Source organism: Artemia franciscana, unplaced genomic scaffold (genome assembly GCF_032884065.1).
Source record: "Artemia franciscana unplaced genomic scaffold, ASM3288406v1 Scaffold_2134, whole genome shotgun sequence".
NCBI classification, from domain to species: Eukaryota; Metazoa; Arthropoda; class Branchiopoda; order Anostraca; family Artemiidae; genus Artemia; species Artemia franciscana.
The window spans coordinates 16,597-44,235 of record NW_027063129.1 but is presented as its reverse complement, the minus strand read 5'-3'; the positions used below and the strand labels follow the sequence as shown (position 1 = coordinate 44,235).

At 34.0% G+C, this 27,639-nt stretch overlaps 1 pseudogene; it reads left to right on the top strand.

Moving 5' to 3' along the window:
* Positions 1-247: 247 nt before the first annotated feature.
* LOC136042842 (NADH-ubiquinone oxidoreductase chain 5-like) lies at positions 248-20,122 on the top strand (annotated as a pseudogene).
* Positions 20,123-27,639: the final 7,517 nt, after the last annotated feature.

Below are 27,639 nucleotides of genomic sequence, written 5' to 3'. Positions count from 1 at the left end.
ACGGGCCAAACGCGACCATGCTAGGATAATAAGTCCAAGTGACGATCAAAATCAACCTATCAGAAAGTCACGATTAGTGGGAGTGCTCAACCAGGAAGCACCAATGGATGGCAGTGGTCTTGAGGTGAGGGCAAGTGATGGTGAAAGCGTGTCAAGAGAACAGCCGAGTCAAGGGTCTATAGTAACTGCTGGTGATGAATAGGAAACGGGGGGCAATAGTGAAAATTCTAGTGAAAGGGTAGTACGCATGGTGCATTGGAATATTCAAGGGTTTTCAGCGACAAAACTAAGTAATCTGTTGAAGGAAGCGTGTATTGATAATGAAAAGAAAGATATAGTTGGACTAGTAGAGACATGGAGTGATGGGAAAAACCCATTAAGTGTTGAAGGGTACAATGTTTTTGAAAGAGTGAGAAATAAATCGAGTAATGGTCGACATTATGGGGGATAGCGATATTGATCCGGGATGATATATTTGATAGCATCCATAGGCTATTGAGTGCGTCAGAAAATATTGTGTGGTTACAAATTTCCATGTGGGATAAGAGGTATGTTATAGGCTGTGTATATATACCCCCTGAAAATAGTTCTTATATGAATGAGTATACATGGGACATATTAATTGAGGAGTATGTTAATTATGTTGAGCTGTTTAGTGACCATTTTTTTGTATTACTAGGTGATTTCAACGCCTACACGGGTACGAGTACGGAGGTTGAAGACATACAGGTGGATCTTGGCAACCCTTGCTTATCAGGTATGGAGAGTATGGTTGAATGGTATGGAAGAAACGGATGTCCGAAAGGTAGGACAAGCAAAGATGAAACTAGGAGGAAAAATAGGTGGGGCCATAAGTTGATAAATTTTTGTAGTGAGGGTCGGTTGATAATTTTGAATGGAAGGGTGGGTAAAGATCATGAAAGGGGAGATTTTACGTGCTTTGGTTCGGGGAAGCCTAGCGTGATTGATTATATTATGGTTGATAGGAGGTTATGGGAAAATTGTTTGGATTTTTATGTTATGGATGTTGTAGGATCATGTGTAAACTATTTCATGATTGCACATGGTAAAGAATGTGATTAAAGGCTCTTTTCCTATTTGAAAAGTCTTAGTTTTTGGGGTTAATAGCTACGTCCGTGAAAAAAATGAAGATATTAGACTATTTTATGATTGTACATGGTAAAGAATGTGATTCAAGGCTCGTTTCTTGTTTCAAAAGTTTTAGTTTTCGGGGGTAATAGCTACGTCCGTGGAAAAAATGAAGATATTAGACTACTTTATGATTGCACATGGTAAAGAATGTGATTAAATGCTCTTTTCCTACTTCAAAACTTTTAGTTTTCAGGGGTAATAGCTATGTCCGTGGAAAAAAATTGAAGATTTTAGACTATTTTATGATTGCCCATGGTAAAGAATGTGATTAAAGGCTCTTTTTTTGTTTCAAAAGTTTTAGTTTTCGCGGGTAATAGCTACGTCCGTGGAAAAAATGAAGATATTAGACTATTTTATGATTGCACATGGTAAAGAATGTGATTAAAGGCTCTTTTCCTATTTCAAAAGTTTTAGTTTTTGAGGGTAATAGCTATGTCTGTGGAAAAAAGGAAGATATTTGACTATTTTATGAATGCACATGGTAAAGAATGTGATTAAAGGCTCTTTTCCTATTTCAAAAGGTTTAGTTTTTGGGTGGTAGACTATTTTATGATTGCACAAGGTAAAGAATGTGATTAAAGGCTCTTTTCTTGTTTCAAAAGTTTTAGTTTTCGGGGGTAATAGCTACGTCCGTGGAGAAAATGAAGATATTAGACTATTTTATGATTGCACATGGTAAGAAATGTGAATAAAGGCTCTTTTCCTAATTCAAAAGTTTTAGTTTTTGAGGGTAATAGCTATGTCTGTGGAAAAAATGAAGATATTAGACTATTTTATGATTGCACGTGGTAAACAGTGTGATTAAAGGCTCTTTTCCTATTTCAAAAGGTTTAGTTTTCGGGGGTTTCCTATTTTTCCTATTTTATGGTAAAGAATGTGATTAAAGGCTGTTGTCATATTTCAAAAGTTTTAGTTTTCGGGGGTAATAGGTAAGTCTGTGTAAGAAATGAAGATATTAGACTATCTTATGATTGCACATGGTAAAGAATGTGATTAAAGGCTCTTTTCCTATTTCAAAAGTTTTAGTTTTTGGGGGTAATAGCTACGTCCCTGAAAAAAAATGAAGATATTAAACTATTTCATGATTGCAAATGGTAAAGAATGTGATTAAAGGCTGTTTTCATATTTCAAAAGTTTTAGTTTTCGGGGGTAATAGCTAAGTCCGTGTAAAAAATCAAAATATTAGACTATTTTATGATTACTTATGGTAAAGAATGTTATTAAAGGCTCTTTTCCTATTTCAAAAGGTTTAGTTTTTGGGTGGTAGACTATTTTATGATTGCACAAGGTAAAGAATGTGATTAAAGGCTCTTTTCTTGTTTCAAAAGTTTTAGTTTTCGGAGGTAATAACTACGTCCGTGGAGAAAATGAAGATATTAGACTATTTTATGATTGCACATGGTAAGAAATGTGAATAAAGGCTCTTTTCCTAATTCAAAAGTTTTAGTTTTCGAGGGTAATAGCTATGTCTGTGGAAAAAATGAAGATATTAGACTATTTTATGATTGCACGTGGTAAACAGTGTGATTAAAGGCTCTTTTCCTATTTCAAAAGGTTTAGTTTTCGGGGGGTAATAGCTACGTCCGTGGAAAAAATGAAGATATTAAACTATTTCATGATTGCACATAGTAAAGATTGTGATTAAAGGCTCTTTTCCTATTTCAAAAATCTTACTTTTGGGGTTAATAGCTACGTCCGTGGAAAACTTGAGGATATTAGATTATTTTATGATTGCACATGGTTAAGAATGTGATTAAAGGCTCTTTTCCTATCTCAAGAGTTTTAGTTTTTGAGGGTAATAGTTATGTCTGTGGAAAAAATGAAGATATTAGACTATTTTATGATTGCACATGGTAAAGAATGTGATTAAAGGCTCTTTTCCTATTTTATAAATTTTAGTTTTCGGGGGTAATAGCTACGTCCGTGGAAAAAATGAAGATATTTGACTATTTTATGAATGCACATGGTAAAGAATGTGATTAAAGGCTCTTTTCCTATTTCCAAAGTTTTAGCTTTCGAGGGGTAATAGCTATGTCCGTGGAAAAAATTAAGATATTAGACTATTTTATGATTGCACATGGTAAAGAATGTGATTAGAATCTCTTTTCCTATTTCAAAAGATTTAGTTTTCGGGGGTAATAACTATCTCCGTGGAAAAAATGAAGATATTAAACTATTTCATGATTGTACATGGTAAAGAATTTGATTAAAGTCTCTTTTCCTATTCCAAAAGTTTTAGTTCTCGGGGGTAATAGCTACATCTGTGGAAAAAATTAAGATATTCGACTATTTTATGATTGCACATGGTAAAGAATGTGAATAAAGGCTCTTTTCCTATTTCAAAAGTTTTAGTTTTCGGGGCTAATAGCTACGTCCTTGGTAAAAATGAAGATATTAGACTATTTTATGATTGAAAATGGTGAAGAATGTGATTAAAGGCTCTTTTCAAATTTCAAAAGTCTTAGTTTTCGGGGGTAATAGCTAAGTCCGTGGAAAAAAATGAAGATATTAGACTATTTTATGATTACACAATGTAAAGAACGTGATTAAAGGCTTTTATCCTATTTCAAAAGGTTTAGTTTTCGGGGGGTAATAGCTACGTCCGTGGAAAAAATGAAGATATTGATTGCACAAGACATGATTGCACAAGGTAAAGAATGTGATTAAAGGCTCTTTTCGTATTTTAAAGTTTCAGTTTTCGGGGATAATAACCACGTCCGTGGAAAAAATTTAGATTTTAGACTATTTTATGATTGCAAATGGTAAGGAATGTGATTAAAGGCTCTTTTCCTATTCCAAAAGTTTTAGTTCTCGGGTGTAATAGGTACGTCTGTGGAAAAAATGAAGATATTAGACTATTTTATGATTGCACATGGTAAAGAATGTGATTAAAGGCTCTTTTCTTGTCTAAAAAATTTTAGTTTTCGGGGGTAATAGCTACGTCTGTGGAAAAAATAAAGATAATCGACTATTTTATGATTGCACATGGTAAAGAATGTGATTAAAGGCTCTTTTCCGAATTCAAAAGTTTTAGTTTTCGAGGGTAATAGCTATGTCTGTGGAAAAAATGAAGATATTAGACTATTTCATGTTTGCACATGGTAAAGAATGTGATTGAAGGCTCTTTTGATATTTTAAAAGTTTTAGTTTTCGGGGGCAATAGCCACGTCCGTAGAAAAAATTTAGATATTAGACTATTTTATGATTGCAAATGGTAAAGAATGTGATTAAAGGCTCTTTCCGATTTCAAAAGTTTTTGTTTTCGGGGGTAATAGCTACGTCTGTGGAAAAAATGAATATAATAGACTATTGTATGATTCCACATGGTAAAGAATGTGATTAAAGGCTCTTTTCCTATTTCAAAAGTTTTAGTTTTCGGGGGTAATAGCTACGTCCATGGAAAAAATGAAGATTTTAAACTATTTCATTATTGCACATGGTAAAGAATGTGAAAAAGGCTCTTTTCCTATTTCAAAAGTTTTAGTTTTCGGGGCTAATAGCTACGTCCATGGAAAAAATGAAGATATTAGACTATTTTATGATTGCATATGGTAAATAATGTGATTAAAGGCTCTTTTCCTATTTCAAAAGTTTTAATTTTCGAGGGTAATAGCTATGTCTGTGGAAAAAATGAAGATATTAGAATATTTTATGATTGCACATGGTAAAGAATGTGATTAAAGGCTCTCTTCCTATTTCAAAAGTTTTAGTTTTTTGGGGGTAACAGCTACATCTGTGAAAAAAATGATGATAAAAGACTATTTTATGATTCCGCACGGTAAAGAATGTGATTAAAGGCTCTTTTCCTATTTCAAAAATTTTAGTTTTCGTGGGTAATAGCTAAGTCCTTGGAAAAAATGAAGATATTAGACTATTTTATGATTGTATATGGTAAAAAATGTGATTAAAGGCTCTTTTTCTACTTTAAAACTTTTAGCTTTCGGGGGCAATAGCCACATCCGTTGAAAAAATGAGATATTAGACTATTTTATGAATGCACATGGTATAGAATGTGATTAAAGGCTTTTTTCCTATTTCAGAAGTTTTTGTTTTCGGGGGTAATAGCTACGTCTGTGGAACAAATAAAGATTTCATATTATTTTATGATTGCCCATGGTAAGGAATGTGATTAAAGGCTCTTTTCCTATTTCAAAAAATTTAGTTTTCGGGGGTTATAGCTACGTCTATGGTAGAAATTAAGATATTAGACTATTTTATAATTACAAATGGTAAAGAATGTGATTAAAGGCTCTTTTCATATTTCAAAAGTTTTAGTTTTCGGGGGTAATAGCTAACTCCGTGGAAAAAAATGAAGATATTAGACTATTTTATGATTACACATGTTAAAGAATGTGATTAAAGGCTCTTTTCCTATTTCCAAAGTTTTAGCTTTCGGGGGGTAATAGCTATGTCCGTGGAAAAAATTAAGATATTAGACTATTTTATGATTGTACATGGTAAAGAATGTGATTAGAATCTCTTTTCCTATTTCAAAAGATTTAGTTTTCGGGGGGTAATAACTATCTCCGTGGAAAAAATGAAGATATTAAACTATTTCATGATTGTACATGGTAAAGAATGTGATTAAAGTCTCTTTTCCTATTCCAAAAGTTTTAGTTCTCGGGGGTAATAGCTACATCTGTGGAAAAAATTAAGATATTCGACTACTTTATGATTGCACATGGTAAAGAATGTGATTAAAGGCTCTTTTCTTGTTTCAGAAGTTTTAGTTTTTGGGAGTAATAGCTACGTCCGTGGAAAAAATGAAGATATTCGACTATTTTCTGATTGCACATGGTAAAGAATGTGATTAAAGGCACTTTTCCTATTTCAAAAGTCCTAATTTTTGAGGTTAATAGCTATGTCTGTGGAAAAAATGAAGATATTAGAATATTTTATGTTTGCACATGGTAAAGAATGTGATTAAAGGCTCTTTTCCTATTTCAAAAGTTTTAGTTTTCGGGGGTAATAGCTACATCTGTGGAAAAAAATGAAGATATTAAACTATTTTATGATTGCGCATGGTAAAGAATTTGATTAAAGGCTCTTTTCCTATTTCAAAAGTTTTAGTTTTCTAGGGTAATAGCTACGTCTGTGGAAAAAATGAAGATATTTGGCTATTTTATGATTGCAAATGGTAAAGAATGTGATTAAAGGCTCTTTTCATATTTCAAAAGTTTTAGTTTTTGCGGTTAATAGCTACGTCCGTGGAAAAAATGAAGATATTAAACTATTTTGTGATTGCACATGGTAAAGAATGTGATTAAAGGCTCTTTTCCTATTTCAAAAGTTTAGTTTTCGGGGGTAATAGCTTCGTCTGTGGAAAAAATGAAGATATTAGACCAATGTATGATTGTGCATGGAAAAGAATGTGATTAAAGGCTCTTTTTCTATTTCAAAAGTTTTAGATTTCGGGGGTAATAGATACCTCAGTGGAAAAAATGAATATATTAGACTACTTTATGATTGCGCATGGTAAAGAATTTGATTATAGGCTCTTTTCCTATTTCAAAAGTTTTAGTTTTCTGGGGTAATACCTACATCTGTGGAAAAAATGAAGATATTTGACTATTTTATGATTGCACATGGTAAAGAATGTGATTAAAGGCTTATTTCAAAAGTTCTATTTTTCGGGAAAAATAGCTATGTCCGTGAAAAAATGAAGATATTAGACTTTTAATGATTGCACATGGTAAACAATGTGATTAAAGGCTCTTTTCCTATTTCAAAAGTTTTAGCTTTCGAGGGTAATAGCTATGTCTGTGGAAAAAATGAAGATATTTGACTATTTTATGATTCCAAATGGTAAAAAATGTGATTAAAGGCTCTTTTCCTATTTCAAAAGTTTTTGTTTTCGAGGGTAATAGCTACTTCCATGGAAAAAAATTAAGATATTAGACTATTTTATAATTGCACATGGTAAAGAATGTGATTAGAGGCTCTTTTCCTATTTCAAAAGTTTTAGTTTTCGGGGGTAATAGCTACGTCCTTGGAAAAAAATGAAGATATTAGACTATTTTATGATTGCACATTGTAATTAATGTGATTAAAGGCTCTTTTCCTATTTCAAAAGTTTTAGTTTTCGGGGGTAATAGCTATGTCTGTGGAAAAAATGAAGATATTATACTATTTTATGATTGCAAATGGTAAAGAATGTGATTAAAGGCTCTTTTCCTTTTCAAAAGTTTTAGTTTTCGGGGGTAATAGCTACGTCCTTGGAAAAAAATGAAGATATTAGACTATTTTTGATTGCACATGGTAAAAAATGTGATTAAAGGATCTTTTCCTATTTTAAAAGTTTTAGTTTTCAGGGGTAATAGCTACGTCCGTGGAGAAAATAAAGATATTAGACTATTTTATGATTGCACATGGGAAAGAATGTGATTAAAGGCTTATTTCAAAAGTTCTATTTTTCAGGAAAAATAGCTACGTCCGTGAAAAATGAAGATATTAGACTTTTAATGATTGCACATGGTAAAGAATGTGATTAAAGGCTCTTTTTCTATTTCAAAAGTTTTAGCTTTCGAGGGTAATAGCTATGTCCGTGGAAAAAATGAAGATATTGGACATTTTTATAATTGCAATTGGTAAAGAATGTGATTAAAGGCTCTTTTCCTATTTCAAAAGTTTTAGTTTTCGACGGTAAAAGCTATGTCTGTGGAAAAAATGAAGATATTAGACTATTTTATGATTGCACATGGTAAAGAATGAGATTAAAGGCTCTTTTCCTATTTCAAAAGTTTTAGTTTTCGAGGGTAATAGCTATGTCCTTGGAAAAAATGAAGATATTAGACTATTTTATGATTGCAAATGGTTAAGAATGTGATTAGAGGCTCTTTTTCTATTTCAAAAGTTTTAGTTTTTGGGGGTAATAGCTACGTCCGTGGAAAAAAGAAGATATTAGACTTTTTTATGATTGCACATGGTAAATAGTGTAATTAAAGGCTCTTCTACTATTTCAAAAGTTTAAGTTTTCGGGGGTAATAGCTACGTCCGTGGAAAAAAGAAGATATTAGACTTTTTTATGATTGCACATGGTAAAGAATGTGATTAAAGGCTCTTTTCCTATTTCAAAAGTTTTAGTTTTCGGGGGTAATAGCTACGTCCGTGGAAAAAATGAAGATATTAGACTATTTTATGATTGCACAGGGTAAAGAATATGATTGAAGGCTCTTTTCCTATTTCAAAAGTTTTAGTTTTTGGGGGTAATAGCTACGTCCTTGGATAAAAATGAAGATATTAGACTATTTTTGATTGCATATGGTAAAAAATGTGATTAAAGGATCTTTTCCTATTTTAAAAGTTTTAGTTTTCGGGGGTAATAGCTACGTCCGTGTAGAAAATGAAGATATTAGACTATTTTATGATTGCACATGGTAAAGAATGTGATTAAATGCTTATTTCAAAAGTTCTATTCTTCGGGAAAAATAGCTACGTCCGTGAAAAAATGAAGATATTAGACTTTTAATGATTGCACATGGTAAAGAATGTGATTAAAGGGTCTTTTCCTATTTCAAAAGTTTTAGTTTTCGGGGTTAATAGATAAGTCCTTGGAAAAAAATGAAGATATTAGACTATTTTATGATTGCAAATGGTAAAGAATGTGATTAAAGGCTTATTTCCTATTTTAAAAGTTTTAGTTTTCGGGGGTAATAGCTACGTCCGTGGAGAAAATGAAGATATTAGACTATTTTATGATTGCACATGGTAAAGATTGTGATTAAAGGCTTATTTCAAAAGTTCTATTTTTCGGGAAAAATAGCTATGTCCGTGAAAAAATGAAGATATTAGACTTTTAATGATTGCACATTGTAAACAATGTGATTAAAGGCTCTTTTCGTATTTCAAAAGTTTTAGCTTTCGAGGGTAATAGCTATGTCCGTGGAAAAAATGAACATATTGGACTATTTTATGATTGCAATTGGTAAAGAATGTGATTAAAGGCTCTTTTCCTATTTCAAAAGTTTTAGTTTTCGACGGTAAAAGCTATGTCTGTTGAAAAAATGAAGATATTAGACTATTTTATGATTGCACATGGTAAAGAATGTGATTAAAGGCTCTTTTCCTATTTCAAAAGTTTTAGTTTTCGGGGGGTAATAGCTATGTCTGTGGAAAAAATGAAGATACTAGACTATTTTATGATTGCACATGGTAAAGAATGTGATTCAAGGCTCTTTTCCTATTTCAAAAGTTTTAGTTTTCGGGGGGTAATAGCTATGTCTGTGGAAAAAATTAAGATATTAGACTATTTTATAATTGCACATGGTAAGTAATGTGATTAGAGGCTCTTTTCCTATTTAAAAAGTTTTAGTTTTCGAGGGTAATAGCTATGTCTGTAGAAAAAAATGAAGATATTAGACTTTTTTATGATTGTACATGGTAAATAGTGTAATTAAAGGCTCTTCTACTATTTCAAAAGTTTAAGTTTTCGGGGTTAATAGCTACGTCCGTGGAAAAAAGAAGATATTAGACTTTTTTATGATTGCACATGGTAAAGAATTTGATTAAAGGCTCTTTTCCTATTTCAAAAGTTTTAGTTTTCGGGGGTAATAGATCTCTCAGTGGAAAAAATGAAGATATTAGACTACTTTATGATTGTCCATGGTAAAGAATTTGATTATAGGCTTTTTTCCTATTTCAAAATTTTAGTTTTCTGGGGGTAATACCTACGTCTGTGGAAAAAATGAAGATATTTGACTATTTTATGATTCCAAATGATAAAAATGTGATTAAAGGCTCTTTTCCTTTTTCAAAAGTTTTAGTTTTCGGGGGGTAATAGCTACGTCTTGGATAAAAATGAAGATATTAGACTATTTTATGATTGCTCATGGTAATTAATGTGATTAACGGCTCTTTTCCTATTTCAAAAGTTTTAGTTTTCGGGGGTAATAGCTACGTCCTTGGAAAAAAATGAAGATATTAGACTGTTTTGGATTGCACATGGTAAAAAATGTTATTAAAGGATCTTATCCTATTTTAAAAGTTTTAGTTTTCGGGGGTAATAGCTACGTCCGTGGAGAAAATGAAGATATTAGACTATTTTATGATTGCACATGGTAAAGAATGTGATTAAAGGCTTATTTCAAAAGTTCTATTTTTCGGGAAAAATAGCTACGTCCGTGAAAAATGAAGATATTAGATTTTTAATGATTGCACATGGTAAAGAATGTTATTAAAGGCTCTTTTCCTATTTCAAAAGTTTTAGCTTTCAAGGGTAATAGCTATGTCCGTGGAAAAAATGAAGATATTGGACTATTTTATGATTGCAATTGGTAAAGAATGTGATTAAAGGCTCTTTTCCTATTTCAAAAGTTTTAGTTTTCGACGGTAAAAGCTATGTCTGTGGAAAAAATGAAGATATTAGACTATTTTATGATTGCACATGGTAAGTAATGTGATTAGAGGCTCTTTTCCTATTTCAAAAGTTTTAGTTTTCGAGGGTAATTGCTATGTATGTGGAAAAAATGAAGATATTAGACTATTTTATGATTGCAAATGGTTAAGAATGTGATTAAAGGCTCTTTTCCTATTTTAAAGTTTTAGTTTTCGGGGGGGTAATAGCTACGTCCTGGAAAAAATGAAGATATTAGACTATTTTATGATTGCACATGATAAAGAATGTGATTAAAGGCTCCTTTCCTATTTCAAAAGTTTTAGTTTTTGGGGGTAATAGCTACTTCCGTGGAAAAAATTAAGATATTACACTATTTATGATTGCACATGTAAAGCATGTGATTAAAGGCTCTTTTCCTATTTCAAAAGTTGTTAGTTTTTGGGGGTAATAACTACGTCCGTGGAAAAAATTAAAATATTAGACTATTTTATGATTGCACATGGTAAAGAATGTGATTAAAGGCTCTTTTCATATTCCAAAAGTTTTAGTTTTCGGGGGTAATAGCTACGTCCGGTGAAAAAATGAAGATTTTAGACTTTTTTATGATTACACAAGGTAAAAAATGTGATTAAAGGATCTTTTCCTATTTCAAAAGTTTTAGTTTTCGGGGGCAATAGCTGCGTCTGTGGAAAAAAATGAAGATATTAGACTATTTTATGATTGCGCATGGTAAAGAATGTGATTAAAGGCTCTTTTCTATTTCAAAAGTTTTAGTTTTTGGGGTTAGTAGCTACGTCCGGAAAAAATGAAGATATTAAACTACTTTTATGATTGCAAATGGTAAGAATGTGATTAAAGGCTCTTTTCCTATTTCAAAAGTTTTAGTTTTCGGGGGGTAATAGCTATGTCTGTGGAAAAAATGAAGATATTAGACCATTTTATGATTGCGCATGGTAAAGACTGTGATTTAAAGCCTCTTTTCCCATTTCAAAAGCTTTAGTATCCCGGGTAATAGCTTGGTCCTTGGAAAAAAAGAAGATATAAGACATTTTATGATTGCACATGGTAAAGAGTATGATTGAAGGCTTTTTCCTATTTCAAAAGTTTTAGTTCTCTGGGTTAATAGCTACGTCTGTGGAAAAAATGAAGATATTAGACTATTTATGATTGCACATGGTAAAGATGTGATTAAAGGCTCTTTTCCTATTTCAAAAGTTTTAGTTTTCGGGGTTAATAGCTACGTCCATGGAAAAAATTAGGATATTAGACTATTTTATGATTGCACATGGTAAAGAATGTGATTAAAGGCTCCTTTCTTATTTCAAAAGTTTAGTTTTTGGGGTAATAGCTACTTCCGTGGGAAAAAATTATGATATTACACTATTTTATGATTGCATATGGTAAAGAATGTGATTAAAGGCTCTTTTCCTATTTCAAAAGTTGAAGTTTTTGGGGTAATAACTACGTCCGTGGAAAAAATTAAAATATTAGACGTTTTTATGATTACACATGGTAAAGAATGTGATTAAAGGCTCTTTTCCTATTTCAAAAGTTTTAGTTTTCGGGAGTAATAGCTACGTCCTTGGAAAAAAGAAGATATTAGACTATTTTATGATTGCACATGGTAAAGAATGTGATGAAAGGCTCATTTCCTATTTCAAAAGTTTTAGTTTTCGGGGTAATAGCAGCGTCAGTGGAAAAAAATGAAGATATTAGACTATTTTATGATTGTGTATGGTAAAGAAATTTGATTAAAGGCTCTTTTCCTATTTCAAAAGTTTTAGTTTTCTGGGGTAATAGCTACGTCTATGAAAAAAGATGATATTAGACTTTTTTGATTGCAGTTGGTAAAGAATGTGGTTAAAGGCTCTTTTTCTATTTCAAAGTTTTAGTTTTCGGGGGTAATAGCTACATCTGTGGAAAAAATGAAGATATTAGACCATTTTATGATTGCGCATGGTAAAGACTGTGATTAAAGCCTCTTTTCCCCATTTCAAAAGTTTTAGTTTTCCGGGGTAATAGCTAGGTCCTTGGAAAAAAAGAAGATATAAGACATTTTATGATTGCACATGGTAAAGAGTGTGATTGAAGGCTCTTTTCCTATTTCAAAAGTTTAAGTTTTTGGGGGTAATAGCTACGTCCGTGGAAAAAAAGAAGATATAAGACTTTGTTTATGATTGCACATGGTAAGAATGTCATTAAAGGCTCTTTTCCTATTTCAAAAGTTTTAGTTTTCGAGGGGTAATAGCTATGTCTGTGGAAAAATGAAGATATTAGACTTTTTTGTGACTGCAAATGGTAAAGAATGTGATTAAAGGCTGTTTTCCTATTTCAAATGTTTTAGTTTTCTGGAGTAATAGCTACGTCTGTGGAAAAAATGAAGATATTAGACTATTTATGATTGCGCATGGTAAAGAATTTGGTTAAAGGCTCTTTTCCTATTTCAAAAGTTTTTGTTTTCTGGAGTAATAGCTACGTCTGTGGAAAAAAGGAAGATATTAGACTATTTATGATTGCGCATGGTAAAGACTGTGATTAAAGGCTCTTTTCCCATTTCATAAGTTTTAGTTTTCAGGGGTAATAGGTAAGTCTGTGAAAAAATGATGATATTAGACTATTTTGTGACTGCAAATGGTAAAGAATGTGATTAAAGGCTCTTTTCCTATTTCAAAAGTTTTAGTTTTCGGGGGGTAATAGCTACGTCTTTGGAAAAAATGAAGATATTAGACTTTTCTATGATTGCAAAAGGTAAAGACTGTGATTAAAGGGCTCATTTCCTATTTCAAAAGTTTTAGTTTTCGGGATAATAGCAACGTCTGTGGAAAAAATGAAGGTATTAGACCATTTTATGATTGCGCATGGTAAAGACTGTGATTAAAGGCTCTTTTCCCATTTCATAAGTTCTAGTTTTCATGGTTAATAGGTAAGTCTGTGAAAAAAATGAAGATATTAGACTATTTTATGATTGTGCATGGTAAAGAATTTGATTAAAGGCTCTTTTCCTATTTCAAAAGTTTAGTTTTCCGGGTTAATAGCTACGTCTGTGGAAAAAATGATGATATTAGACTTTTTTTATTGCAGTTGGTAAAGAATGTGGTTAAAGGCTCTTTTTATATTTCAAAAGTTTTAGTTTTCGGGGGTAATAGCTAAGTCCGTGGAAAAAAGAAGATATTAGACTTTTTTATGATTGCACATGGTAAAGAATGTGAGTAAAGGCTCTTTTGCTATTTCAAAAGTTTAAGTTTTTAGGGTAATAGCTACGTCCTTGGAAAAAAATGAAGATATTAGACTATTTTATGATTGCACATGGTAAAGAATGTGATTAAAGGCTCATTTCCTATTTCAAAAGTTTTAGTTTTCGGGGGGTAATAGCTACGTGTTTGGAAAAAAATGAAGATTTTAGACTATTTTATGATAGCACATGGTAAAGAATGTGATTAAAGGCTCTTTTTCTATTTCAAAAGTTTTAGTTTTGGGGGTAATAGCTACATCTTTGAAAAAATGAAGATATTACACTATTTTATGATTCCGCATGGTAAAGAATTTGATTAAAGGCTCTTTTCCTATTTCAAAAGTTTTAGTTCTCTGGGGTAATAGCTACGTCTGTGGAAAAAATGAAGATATTAGACTATTTTATGATTGCACATGGTAAAGAATATGATTAAAGGCTCTTTTCCTATTTCAAAAGTTTTAGTTTTCGAGGGTAATAGCTACGTCTGTTGAAAAAATGAAGATATTAGACTTTTCTATAATTGCAAATGGTAAAGAATGTGATTAAAGGTTCATTTCCTATTTCAAAAGTTTTAGTTTTCGGGGTAATAGCAACGTCTCTGGAAAAAATGAAGATATTAGACTATTTTATGATTGTGCATGGTAAAGAATTAGATTAAAGGCTCTTTTCCTATTTCAAAAGTTTTAGTTTTCCGGGGTAATAGCTACGTCTGTGGAAAAAATGATGATATTAGACTTTTTTTTATTGCAGTTGGTAAAGAATGTGGTTAAAGGCTCTTTTTATATTTCAAAAGTTTTAGTTTTCGGGGATAATAGCTAAGTCCGTGGAAAAAAGAAGATATTAGACTTTTTTTATGATTGCACATGGTAAAGAGTGTAATTAAAGGCTCTTTTACTATTTCAAAAGATTAAGTTTTTGGGGGTAATAGCTACGTCCGTGGAAAAAAGAAGATATTAGATTTTTTTATGACCTAGTCAAATCTTCTTACGTAGGGTGACCTTTATACTTATGTCTTCCTCTAGGATTGTGCTGATTCATCACAATTCTGGCAGAGACTAATCGAACTCCCTTCGATCTAGCTGAGGGTGAATCCGAGTTAGTGTCGGGTTTCAATACAGAATATATAGGAGTCGGTTTCGCTTTAATTATATTATCAGAATACGCTAGCATTCTTTTATATCTCTATTATTTAGTGTAGTATTCGGTCCATAAGCTTCTTTATATTTTGTTTAGTGGTGTACTCCTATCTCTGGAGACGTGGCTCTTATCCTCGTTATCGTTACGATAACTTAATACATTTATGCTGGAAGAGCCTTTTACCTGCATCTTTAATATTTCTGTGTTTTTACTGAAGCCTTTCTCAAGGGTTTAAAAATAAAGACCCCTGGTCGTATAATCAACCTTATTCTGCTTTCAAAACAGATGCTTTAATCGGCCAAGGGTCTAAATTAGACAATTTTGTCATTCAAATTAATAACAATTGGAGTAAACACAAAATATGAGAAGTAAATACATGTAAGAATCTGTCCTAGAAAAATATAGGGGTCTTCTACAGGTCGTCCTCCAATTTATGTTAGAAGTAAAAAGACTGATACTCAGGACCAAAACAAAGGTTGGGCTAGAGAATAAAACTCAAGACCTCGAAACCTTTTTCTTAAACGCAAAGGGAAGGGACACAAGAATAAGAATAGAAGAAACAAGGCGATTACTCCCCCTAGCTTGTTAGGAATAGACCGCAAGATAGCATATGCAAACAGAAAATCTCATTCCGGTTGAATATGAGCTGGGGTGACTAATGGGTTAGCAGGAATGAAATTATCTGGGTCTCCTAGAAGATAGGGACTAGTTAAGGAGAGGGCCGTAATAAAAAAGATAAGGACTATAAATCCCATGGTATCCTTAATAGTAAAATAAGGGTTGAACGGTAACTTGTCTAAATTAGCGTTAATTCCAAGGGGGTTATTTTAACCTCTTTGATGAAGGATAAAAGATGAATTATTTTCAGACCGGCCACTAGAAAGGGGATCAAGAAATGAAAAGTGAAAAATCGCGTCAGAGTAGGATTATCAACAGCAAACCCTCCTCATAACCACTGTACTGCATCATTACCAATATAAGGTACGGCAGATACTAAGTTTGTAATTACAGTCGCCCCCCAGAAGGATATTTGACCTCACGGGAGAACATACACTAAAAAAGCAGCGGCCACTACAGAAAATAAAAGAGCAATTCCAGTCATTCATGTCTCAAAATAATGAAAAGAACCATAATACATCCCTCGGCCGATATGAAAATAAATGCAAATAAAGAAAAAAGAGGCACCATTGGCGTGGACGGTTCGGAGCAATCAGCCGTAGTTGACATCTCGGCAAATATGGGCCACTCTGGAGAAAGCTAAGTCTACTCTCGCTGTGTAATGCATCGCTAAAAAAAGTCCAGTAATAATTTGAATAACAAGACAGAGCCTAGGAGAGAGCCAAAGTTTCATCAAACAGAAATGTTGGCCGGCACAGGTAGATCCACTAAGGCAGAATTAATAATTTTAAGGGTAGGTTGCGTCTTACGTAGAGATAACATTTTATTTCCTAAGATCACGGAACAACTAGATCATTGACCGTAAAGGTTTTTTATTACTGTTCAAAAAATCAATGACCAGTAGGAGCGCTAAAAATAAATATACTACTATAAACGAGTAGTCCTAGTAGTAGTATAAACGAGTATGGTAAGTCTACTAACATTAAAATTGATGATCATGAAATCGGGAGGATAGAGGTAACCCGAGGAAGGGTTCATAAACATGAAATTCTTATTTAAAACTAAGAAAGACAAGATAATTGCAGGTATCACTCACACAAATGAAGTTAAATCCACAGCAAATTTCTCGTTAGCTCTTAGCGAAGACACATAAATAAACATTACCAGGATCCCCCTAGAAAGATCAAAAAGAGAATTAGTGAAATCCACAGAGAAACATTTTTAAGCATAACACAAATCAATAAAGTTTGAACGAACAACGATAGTGTAAAAGCAAGAGGATGATTCATTAGAAGTATAAGCATGGAAATAATAACGATAGATCCCAGGATATCAAAAGGTAGTTTAATAAAAATATTAACTTTGGAAGTTAAAGATGTTAATAACTCTTTTGAAGACCGAGAGATTCCTCTAATTTGGTTTACAAGACCGACATTATTTTTTAATTACTCATTCAATCATAATAATTTACTTATCTCTTTCTTTAGGACTACTAATTTTCTCTTCAAGAAACAAGCATCTTCTAGCAACTCTATTGAGATTAGAATTTCTCATTCTTTTATTATTCAGATTACTGATATATTCAAACTATATGAGAATAATTAACGCTTTCATCTTTCTTAGAGTCACAGTTTGTGAAGGAGCTTTAGGACTATCAGTATTGGTATCTTTAGTACGTTCGTCAGGATCAGATCAAGTACAGTTCTAAGTGAATAAGTGGTTCTTTACCTCAAGTCTAATATATTTGATATTAACATACAAGTTAATATCGGAATTTCATCTAGAGTGGGGGATTACTCTTTTAACACTCACTTCAGGAGTTTTCTTTTTAATAGTTATTAGATTAAAGCCAAGTTGGCCATTAAGCTATAGAACTATTCTCTTAAGCTTGTTTTTGCTCCTGTGACTCACCTTCACTACACAGTCATTCATTTTATTCTACGTGTTCTTTGAGTGCTCTCTGATTCCCAAAATTATTTTAATCCTCGGTTGAGGTTACCAGCCAGAGCGTCTACCTGCTTCCTATTATTTCTTATTCTATACTCTACTATCGTCCCTACCTCTACTCTTTATCCTCATTGCTCACACGAGTATTTATTCGTCATCGTTCTTGCAATTTTGGGGCAACTTCATGGACAAGATAATCTTCTTGCTAGCCATTCTTTCCTTTCTAGTGAAACTCCCAATTTATTTTGCACACATTTGACTACCTAAAGCTCACGTAGAGGCTCCAGTAACTGGCTCTATAGTATTAGCCGCTATTCTCCTCAAGTTAGGGGGTTATGGCCTCTATTTAGTACAGGTATTAAATGTTTATAGAAGAACAAGATTAATAACGGTCTGCTTAATAGGTGGGATCTTCAGCTGCTTGATCTGCCTACGCCAATCTGATGTCAAATCTCTAATTGCTTATTCTTCCGTCGCTCACATATCATTCGTTATTTTAGGTATACTTATATCCTGTACTTACACCAACATAAGATCAATTTTAATGATAGTATCTCACGGGATTTGTTCCTCTGGATTATTCTACTTAAGCTATCTATTTTATGTGTGCATCTGAAGTCACAGATTCCTTGTTACCCGTAAAATAATTTCTCTTTTTCCATATTTATGCTTTTGATGACTCAGTCTTAGCTTCTTCAATATAGGATTACCCCCTTCACTTTACTTCTTTTCCGAAATATATTTTTTTATCGGCGTATTTAGTCTAGACTGGATAGTGGTAGTCCTATCTGGTATTTTATGTTTTTTTTCATCTTGTTACTGTATTTACTTATACTCCAGTATAAGTCACGGGGAAAGATTGTATATTTTTAGTTGATTAGAATACAACTTAAAGGAATATATAATCGGAAGAGTTCATTTGATTCCGTTACTGACTTTAATTTTCGTCTACTGTTATAGTTTAAAGAGAATATTAGTTTGTGGAACTAAAGGAGAGTCATCTCTGACAGTATTGTTATATTTTGTATCAGGTTACATTTTACTATTTACCGGAGCAACAAGTGTTTGTTGCTCATTTTTATTATTCCTATCAGATGAAATTTACTTATTAAAAATATCCTTTTTGCATTTGGATTACCAAGTGTGCTTTGATTGGTTAAGACTATCATTCATCTTCTTAGTTCTGTTGATCTCTTCTCAAGTTATAATTTATTCTTCTTATTATATAAGAGGTGAAACTTTTATTAATCGTTTCATATATATAATATTAGGATTCATCTCATCTATGGTTCTGTTGATTATGTCTTCGGATGGATTAAGATTAATATTAGGTTGAGACGGGTTAGGAATCACTTCGTATCTATTAATTATATTTTACAAAAATTATAATTCTTCCTCTAGAGGAATAATCACTATTTTAAGAAATCGAGTAGGTGATGTATTAATTTTATGGTCATTAGGACTAATATTTTACTCTAAGAGCTGGGATTATATATTCTTAAGATACTTATCTTTATCAATTATGCTTTTCTTTATTCTATCTTCTTTTACCAAGAGAGCTCAACTACCTTTTTCTGCATGGCTACCAGCAGCCATGGCGGCTCCTACCCCCGTCTCATCCCTAGTTCATTCATCCACACTGGTGACAGCTGGGATTTATCTAATAATTCGTTTATCTCCTTCATTTGAAGAGAGAGGGTGTTTTTTACTCGTTGTTAAAGGGGTCTTAACTTCCTTTTTTTTCAGGTCTAGCTGCGTTTGGAGAAAAAGATCTAAAACGAGTAATTGCGTTATCCACATTAAGCCAGTTAGGAGTAATGATATTTTTTGTAGGTTTAGGGCTCACTCTATTTTGTTATTTTCATCTTTTTGCTCATGCACTTTTTAAGGCTCTTCTTTTCATATGTTCAGGGGTCATAATTCATTCACTAGGGGTACAAGATATACGTCGAATAGGAGGGGTATCTAGGATACTCCCTTACACTAGCTATATTATCTTAGTTTGTTCTCTTAGACTAATAGGTTTCCCATTTTTATCGGGTTTCTTTTCAAAAGATTTAATTATTGAATCTTCAGAGAGTCTATTTATATTATTTTCTAGTGTACTTATATTAGTTTCATGTCTTCTAACAAGAAGTTATTCCTCACGAATTGCAATAATATGTTTGTGCTCCTACAATTATAATTTAAGCTGTCAGTACAGGGATGAAGAAGGGGACTATCTAACTCCCCTTTTTGTTCTTTACTGAGGGGCTGTTATAGGGGGGTATATTTTTTATTGAAGTTTTCTGGGGGACGTAAGAATGATCTTAGGTTCATTTGAAAAGATTCTCCTTCTCTCCCTTATTATAGTAGGGGTGATTCTACCTTACTTTGTTAAATCATTTAGTTTAAGCCTAAGACACTATGTAAGTAGAATAATATTTTTACCATTTATCACAGGGCGAACAAGCTTCACACCCTTATTTATGGGTGAACTCCTTTATCATGAGGGTGATTGTGGATGGGTAGAAGAATCGGGGCCGTGATTAATCTATCAGAATAGCTTATGGGGGTCATCTCTATTTTCGTTTTTAACCTCCTGTCCATATAAGGTACTTATCCTGTCTTCTTTATTATTCACACTATTTATATATTTCTATAGCTTAAATAAGAGCATAACACTGAAGATGTTGGGGTGGATGATTCCTGGAAATATTTAAAGGACATTTATCCATTTATGCATTGAAAATGCATTGTATTAAATATACTATATAAATAGGCAGTGAGTATAATTTAACTATCCGGTTGAAGAGTTAGCAGCTCCCATCCTTCTTTCTGCCTCTTAGGTAGAGTAGCTCCATAGGAGGCTTAGGCCAAGTAGGACCTTGTCCCAGTGGGGCCCATAATAGAAACTGGGAAACCCTCCCCTGGGGGTCATAATTTCAGGTGGAGGAGGAAGAAGGCCCCTCAAATGTACACTCAGCAGGGCCAACTGCCGTGTTCACGCGTCAGATGAGTTACAAACCATCTCCCAGTAATGGGTTAAATTGCATGGTGAAGCAGAACACCATCGTGGGAGGATCCTCTATAGGAGGACAACTGCGGCAGGGCGTAAGATCCAGATCTATGGGCAACGGCCTCTGTAAAGGGCTGCCTCGACCCTTTCGGGGTACTTGCAAGACTGGGGAACTTGCGGTCAACTTTTCCTACTTGAGGAGTGGCGCCCCTCGAGGAAATTATAGCCTAGTAAACAACACAGCACTCGTACGGGATTCTGATTATTGGATAATTTTCTGGGCTTGGTTTGTTTTGATGGGCGTTTTCGGGCTGAAAAACCTCTTCCTAGCTAATTTATCTACTATGGGCTGCCTCCCCGTAGTAGCATAATATTTGTAGGCATGAATATATAATGAGTCGGAGGTAATAGGTTTGGGACTGTCTGTGCAGGATTTCGACTCTTGTTGATAGAAGAGCATCGCCAAGTGCTGAAAACCATGTTGTGACCAAGATGGGCCCAGGATTGCACAAAGCCTCCAACTTACTGGAGGTCCCAGGGACTTCTTGCTGTCCGGTTCTAAGCCGGCTTAAGCGCTTCGGTGTAGACTGGAGAAGATATGTTGGTCCCCATCCTGCACTGGTATCCGGGATCACTGCTTTTCTTGAGGCCAAAATAATTTCAAAGATTTAAAGAACATGAAAATTGGAACTTGGAATGTTACGACGTTAAAAAATGACTATCGCATCGACATTTTGACTGACGAATTCAGACGGTTTGAACTGGATTTATTAGGAGTTTCAGAAACTCATATCCCAGGGGTAGGAAGCATGAAATTAGGTGACATAGAATTTGTTTACTCAGGAAGGAAGGATGGGGTACATAGACAGGGAGTAGGGCTCATGATGAATAAGGAAGCTGCTAAGTCTTGTTTAGGCTGGGAAGGTATTAATAATAGAATACTAATTGCTCATTTTATGACTAAAAAGTTTAGGGTATCAGTTATAGTAGTATATGCACCCATTGAACCAACTGATGGAGATACTAGTGACTCAGATGAATTTTACTTACAGTTACAGGAGCAAATAGACAGGGTACCAGGTAGAAATATGGTGTTTTTGCTAGGAGATTTTAATGCCCAGGTTGGTAGGAATAGGGATAGATGGTATCCTAGCCTAGGTAATTTTGGTGTAAGAAAAGAAAACAGTAATGGCTATAGGCTTTTCCAATTTTGTAGGTATAACAACCTAGTTATAACCAATACGGTGTTTGGTCACAAAATGGCCCATAAGTTGACATGGTATTCACGTGATGGTAAGACAGCAAACCTTATTGATTATGTTATTGTAAACAGAAGACTAGCAGGATCAATACAAGATACTAGGGTGTATAGGAGTGCCGTTATTGATGTTAAAAGTAAAGATCACCATCTAGTAGTGTCTAAGGTTAATTTAAAGCTGAAATTTCGGAAGAGTAGCTCCCTCCCGGAAAGTTATGATGTTGGTAGACTTCAGGATGAAAATTTGAGAAAAAAATTCCAGGAACAGTTGAGTACTAAACTTGAGGGTTGAAAATTTGACAATGTGGAAGATGGATGGAATAATTTCAGAAAAACAATTTGTGAAGTTGCTGATGGTGTCCTAGGGAAGAGTGCTAAGACAGCAACTAGGAATATTAGTGAAAAAGCTTTAGGTTTAATAGAGAGTAGAAGGGGTTTGTATAAGAATTATCTGAGCGATAGGTCGTATGAAAACAAAAGGAATGTAAAGAAAGTGGAGAAAGCATTAAAATATGAACTAAGGAGATGTGAAATGGAGGTGATGGATAAAATTGCTGAGGATCTGGAAGATGCGGCTAGACGGCATAATAGTAAAATATTATACTGGCATGTTAATAAATTGAAAGGGAGTAGCCGATCCGGACTAGTCCCAGTTAAAGATAGAAATGGGGTCACAATTAGTGATAAGGAAAAAGTTAAAGAAAGATGGGTGGAACATTTTGAGAATGTGCTAAACCGAGATACAGTTGCAGGAAAAGATATAGATGAAAATGAAAAAGTTTGTGATACCTTGGATGTGAAGGAAGATTTGTTTAGTGAGGAAGAATTAGCGACAGTACTAGAAGGATTAAAAAATAATAAGGCCCCAGGTGCTGATAGTATGATTAATGAGTTCCTTAAATATGGTGGCTCTGAGGTTAGGAATAAGCTACTGAAGATTATGAACATGATTTTTGAAAAAGGGGAAGTACCCAATGATTTTAGGAAAACCTTAATTAAACCACTGTATAAGAAAGGTGACAAGAGTGAATGTCGGAATTATCGAGGCATTAGTCTGGTCTCTGTAGGTAGCAAATTACTGAGTAATATGATACTTTTTAGACTGAGACATGCTGTAGACAAAGTTTTAAGGGAAGAACAATGCGGTTTTAGAAAAGGTAGAGGATGTGTCGACCATGTTTTCACTCTTAGGTTAATAATTGAGAAGTCCCTTCGTTGTCAAACACCTTTGGTCCTTAGTTTTATCGATTATGAGCAAGCTTTCGATTCTGTTGATAGAACAGCGTTAACAAAGGTCTTATCGTTATATGGTATACCAGAAAAATACATTAAAGTGATTTGCGCTATGTACGAGAATAATACTGCTGCGGTTAAGGTAGGAAATGAGGTTAGCAACTGGTTTTGTATTAAATCAGGAGTTAAGCAGGGTTGTGTTCTATCCCCCTTTATATGGATCATTTTGATGGACTTCGTCTTAAGGAGCACAGGAAAGGCAATTGGAGACCATGGAATCAAATGGGGAGGAAGAACGCTCCTGGACTTAGATTATGCTGATGATTTAAGCATATTAGATGAAAGTTTGAGCAAAATGAATGAATTTTTAGAGGTTTTACGAGTTCAGGGTGCTAAAATAGGCTTGAAAATTAATGTTAAGAAGACTAAGTCACTAAGGTTAGGAATAAGTGAAGATGAACAGGTGACCTTAGGTAACGAAAAGATTGATCAGGTTGGGAGCTTCAGTTACCTTGGTAGTATTATTAGTAAAGATGGTGGGAGCAGTGAAGATGTTAAAAGTAGAATAGCTAAAGCTCAGGGTGTTTTTTCACAGTTAAAAAAAGTTTGGAAGAATAGAAAGATAAGCCTACAAACCAAGATTAGAATATTGGAAGCTACAGTGATGACAGTGGTCAAATATGGCTCTGAAGCATGGACACTCCGAAAAGCAGATGAAAATTTACTAGATGTTTTCCAGAGAAATTGCCTACGGATTGTTCTGGGTACCCGGCTGACTGACCGTATTCCAAACAGTAGGTTGTACGAAAAGTGTGGTTCAATCCCACTTTCTGGGGCTATAGTGAAAGAAAGGTTGAGATGGCTAGGCCACGTTCTACGGATGAAGGATGACAGATTACCGAAGATTGTCCTTTTTGGCCAACCGTCTGGGGCTACACGGAAAGCAGGTCGTCCTTGTCTGGGTTGGGAGGATGTCATAAATAAGGATTTAAAGGAAATGGGAACTTCCTGGGAGGGTGTAAAGAGGGAGGCTTTAAATAGATTAGGTTGGAGGAGGAGCGTGCGTAGCTGTGTTGGCCTCAGGCGGCTTGGTGCTGCAGTGAGTTATTAGTAGTAGTAGTAATTCACACTCTGAGAGAAGGAACATCCCTCTTTTAGGATGCAAACCCAATGTTCTATTTAAACTATTCTCCTGAATAAAGTGTCTTTCATAAAGTTAATGATTATTTAATTCATCTTAGGGCCCCTTCCTTTCATTCATAAAATACCCCTGCAATAAGGATGAAAGTAAAGAAGATGACCAGGTAGGTTGTCGGCCAAGATATATTCAGATATACTATAGGTAGGAGTAAAGTAATCTCTACATCAAAAATAAGAAAAATTAGAGTAATAACAAAGAACCGAATAGAAAAGGGGGTACGAGAGGAATTCAAAGAATCGAATCCGCACTTGAATGGTGAACTCTTTTCGCGATCTAGAGAGACTTTCTTATTCACAAACACTCCGAGGGTTAATATGATAAAAACAATCATAAAAATTCTTAATCAAATTAAAATAATTATCTTTCCCTAACAGGATCTCTCGATTGGAAGTCAAGTATAATATTTATACTAGAAAGATTCTATTCACCTCATCAATAGATAGAAAGATAGAGCAACAATCAGACAACATCCACAAAGTGTCAATATCAAGCTGCAGCTTCAAACCCGAAATGATGTTGGGGAGAAAAGTAGCATTTAGCGTGACGTAAAATACAAATTATAAGAAAAATAGTACCAATAAGTACATGTAAACCATGAAAACCTGTCGCTAAAAAGAATGTAGACCCATAGACTCTATCCGCAATAGTAAACGAGGCTTCTATATATTCAAACCCTTGAAGAAGTGAAAAATATAACCCCACCAATACAGTAAATAGAGGACCCTGAAGGCAATGATTAAAATTATTTTCTATTAAGGCATGGTGGGCTCAAGTTACCGTAACTCCTGAAGCCAGCAGGATACTTGTATTAAGTAGGGGTACTTGAAATGGATTAAAGCTTTCCACTCCAATTGGAGGTCATAAGGCCCCAACTTCAATACTTGGCGACAAACTTCTGTGAAAAAATGCCTAAAAGAAAGAGATAAAAAAGAAAATTTCAGAGATAATAAATAAGATTATTCCCCATCGCAATCCAAATCCGACCTTCGTGGAATGTATTCCTTGAAAAGTAGCTTCTCGTGATACGTCCCGTCATCATTGATACGAAACAAATATGATTGTTATCAATCCTGTAAAAAATAACATTCTATCAAATGAATGAAATCATTTGACAAGTCCAGAGGTCATTGCAAAAGCTCCTATTCCGGTAGCTAGGGGTCAAGGTCTAATATTGACCAAATGATAGGGGTGATTTAATTGATTCATTATTCTCTTGCGTAGAGAGTCATTAGAGTCATGAAAACATAAGATTGAATAATAGCTACAGAGAATTCCAATATTAATAGGATAATCTGTGAAAATACTACAATTGTAGTAACATAAAATTTTCCAGGGTGCCTTGAGCCCCTAAAAGAGTCAATAGGAGATGGCCGGCAATTATATTAGCTGCAAGTCGTACAGAGAGCGTAATAGGCCGATGTATATTTATAATGATTTCAATTAACACCATGAAAGGTATTAAAGGTGCCGGTGTTCCTAAAGGTACAAGATGGGCTAAAGCATTTGTTGTCTCCCTAATCCAAGTATATAGAATAAAAGAGATTCACAGAGGAACTGCTAGTCTTAAGGTAACTACTAAATGTCTAGTAGCTGTAAAAACATAGGGGGAATAAACCAATAAAATTATTAAATAAAATAAATAAGAAAAGGGCAATAACTAGGATATTGGCACCAAATCCTGCTGGGCCTATAAGGAGGGATATCTCCCGATTCAATCCCATTAAAACTCTCTTAGCCAAAAATTGAGGTCGTGAAGGAATCAACCAGAAAGATATTACTATAAACAGAAGTGGGATTAGTATTCTTAATCAGTTGGATAAAAAGAGGAAGTTGGATCAAACACTGAAAAAAGGTTTACTATCATTTTCAATTTAAGTAAACAGTCCGATCAGAGAAGACTTTAGCAGAAGAAACCGAATGGGGTTGATAAAGGAAAAATACTATAGCAATAATAGCTCATAGAAAAGCTATAGAGACAAGGAAGACTATAATTCAGGGAAGTGGTATCATTTGAGGAATAAGAGACTGCCATCGGCTTATTAAAGTTGACAACCTTATATTTTTTGATAAACTAAGTCTCTGTACCACAGGGGGTAATTACCATAAGAGAGCTTAAGAGGCTACCGCTTGACTTTCAGCCACCCAATGAAATTTGTAACTCAAGTCACTTTAGAAAGTCTCTCTCTCCAACAGCTTCAATCACAATAGGTATAAAACTATGTCCAGATCCACAAATTTCTGAACATTGTCCATAAAACACTCCGGGCATATTCACTAGAAGTCTGGACTGATTTAGCCGTCCTGGGACTGCATCCATCTTAATACCTAGAGATGGCACAGCTCATGAGTGTAGAACGTCATCTGAAGTAATCAACAGACGAATAGCTTGATTATAGGGCACTGGTATACGATTGTCCACATCAAGTAAACGATATTTGCCGGTAGAAAGTTCATTTGAAGGGATTATGTATGAATCAAATTGAATATCATCAAAATCAGAGTATTCATAGGATCAGTATCACTGATGTCCTGTTACTTTAATAGTTAAGGCAGGATTATGAATTTCATCAATTAAATAGAGAAGACGAATAGAAGGGAGGGCAAAAGCTACTAAAATAATAGCAGGGATAACGGTTCAAACCGTCTCGATTGCCTGGCCATCAAGTAGATAACGATGGAGAAATTTATTAGAAAACAATGCAGCTAAGAAAAAGCCTACAAGAGAAGTAATTAAGATTACCACTAGTAAAGCATGGTCATGGAAAAAAATAAGTTGTTCTATGAGAGGTGAATTCCCATTTTGTAAACCTAGTTGGAATCATTGAGACACTTTTAAAGGGGGTACCCATCTTTGGAGCTTAAATCCAATGCATAAATGTTTCTGCCACTTTAAAATGTAGAGATCATAGTAATTTCTTCATAGGAGTGATCAGCAGGCGGATGGGGATGATTTCATTCCACACTTGATCTTAAATTAAGTGAAAAAATATTAACTCGTTTAGCGATCATGGCCTCTCAGATACAAAAAATAAATATTAATGTAGCAATTATAGATGTAACTCTCCTAATGAGAAATTACATTTCATGAAGCATATGTATCCGGATAATCTGCGTAACGACGTGGTATTCCAGCGAGACCTAAGAAATGTTGAGGGAAAAAAGTCAAGTTTACTCTCCTAAAAACATAATAAAGAAATGTACCTTAAGAAGAAACTGATTCATTCTTAATCCAGTCATTAGAGGAAATCAATGTACAAATCCTGCTATGATAGCAAAGACAGCACCCATAGATAAAACATAATGGAAATGTGCTACAACATAATAAGTGTCATGGAGAACAATGTCAATTCTAGAGTTTGACAGGGCAACCCCTGTAAGCCCCCCCCACAGTAAACAAAAATACAAATCCTAGGGCCCACAACATAGATGGAGTTATAGAAAGTCGTGTCCCGTGTAAAGTTCCGATTCATCTAAAAATCTTAATTCCCGTAGGAATTGCAATAATCATAGTTGCAGCAGTAAAATAAGC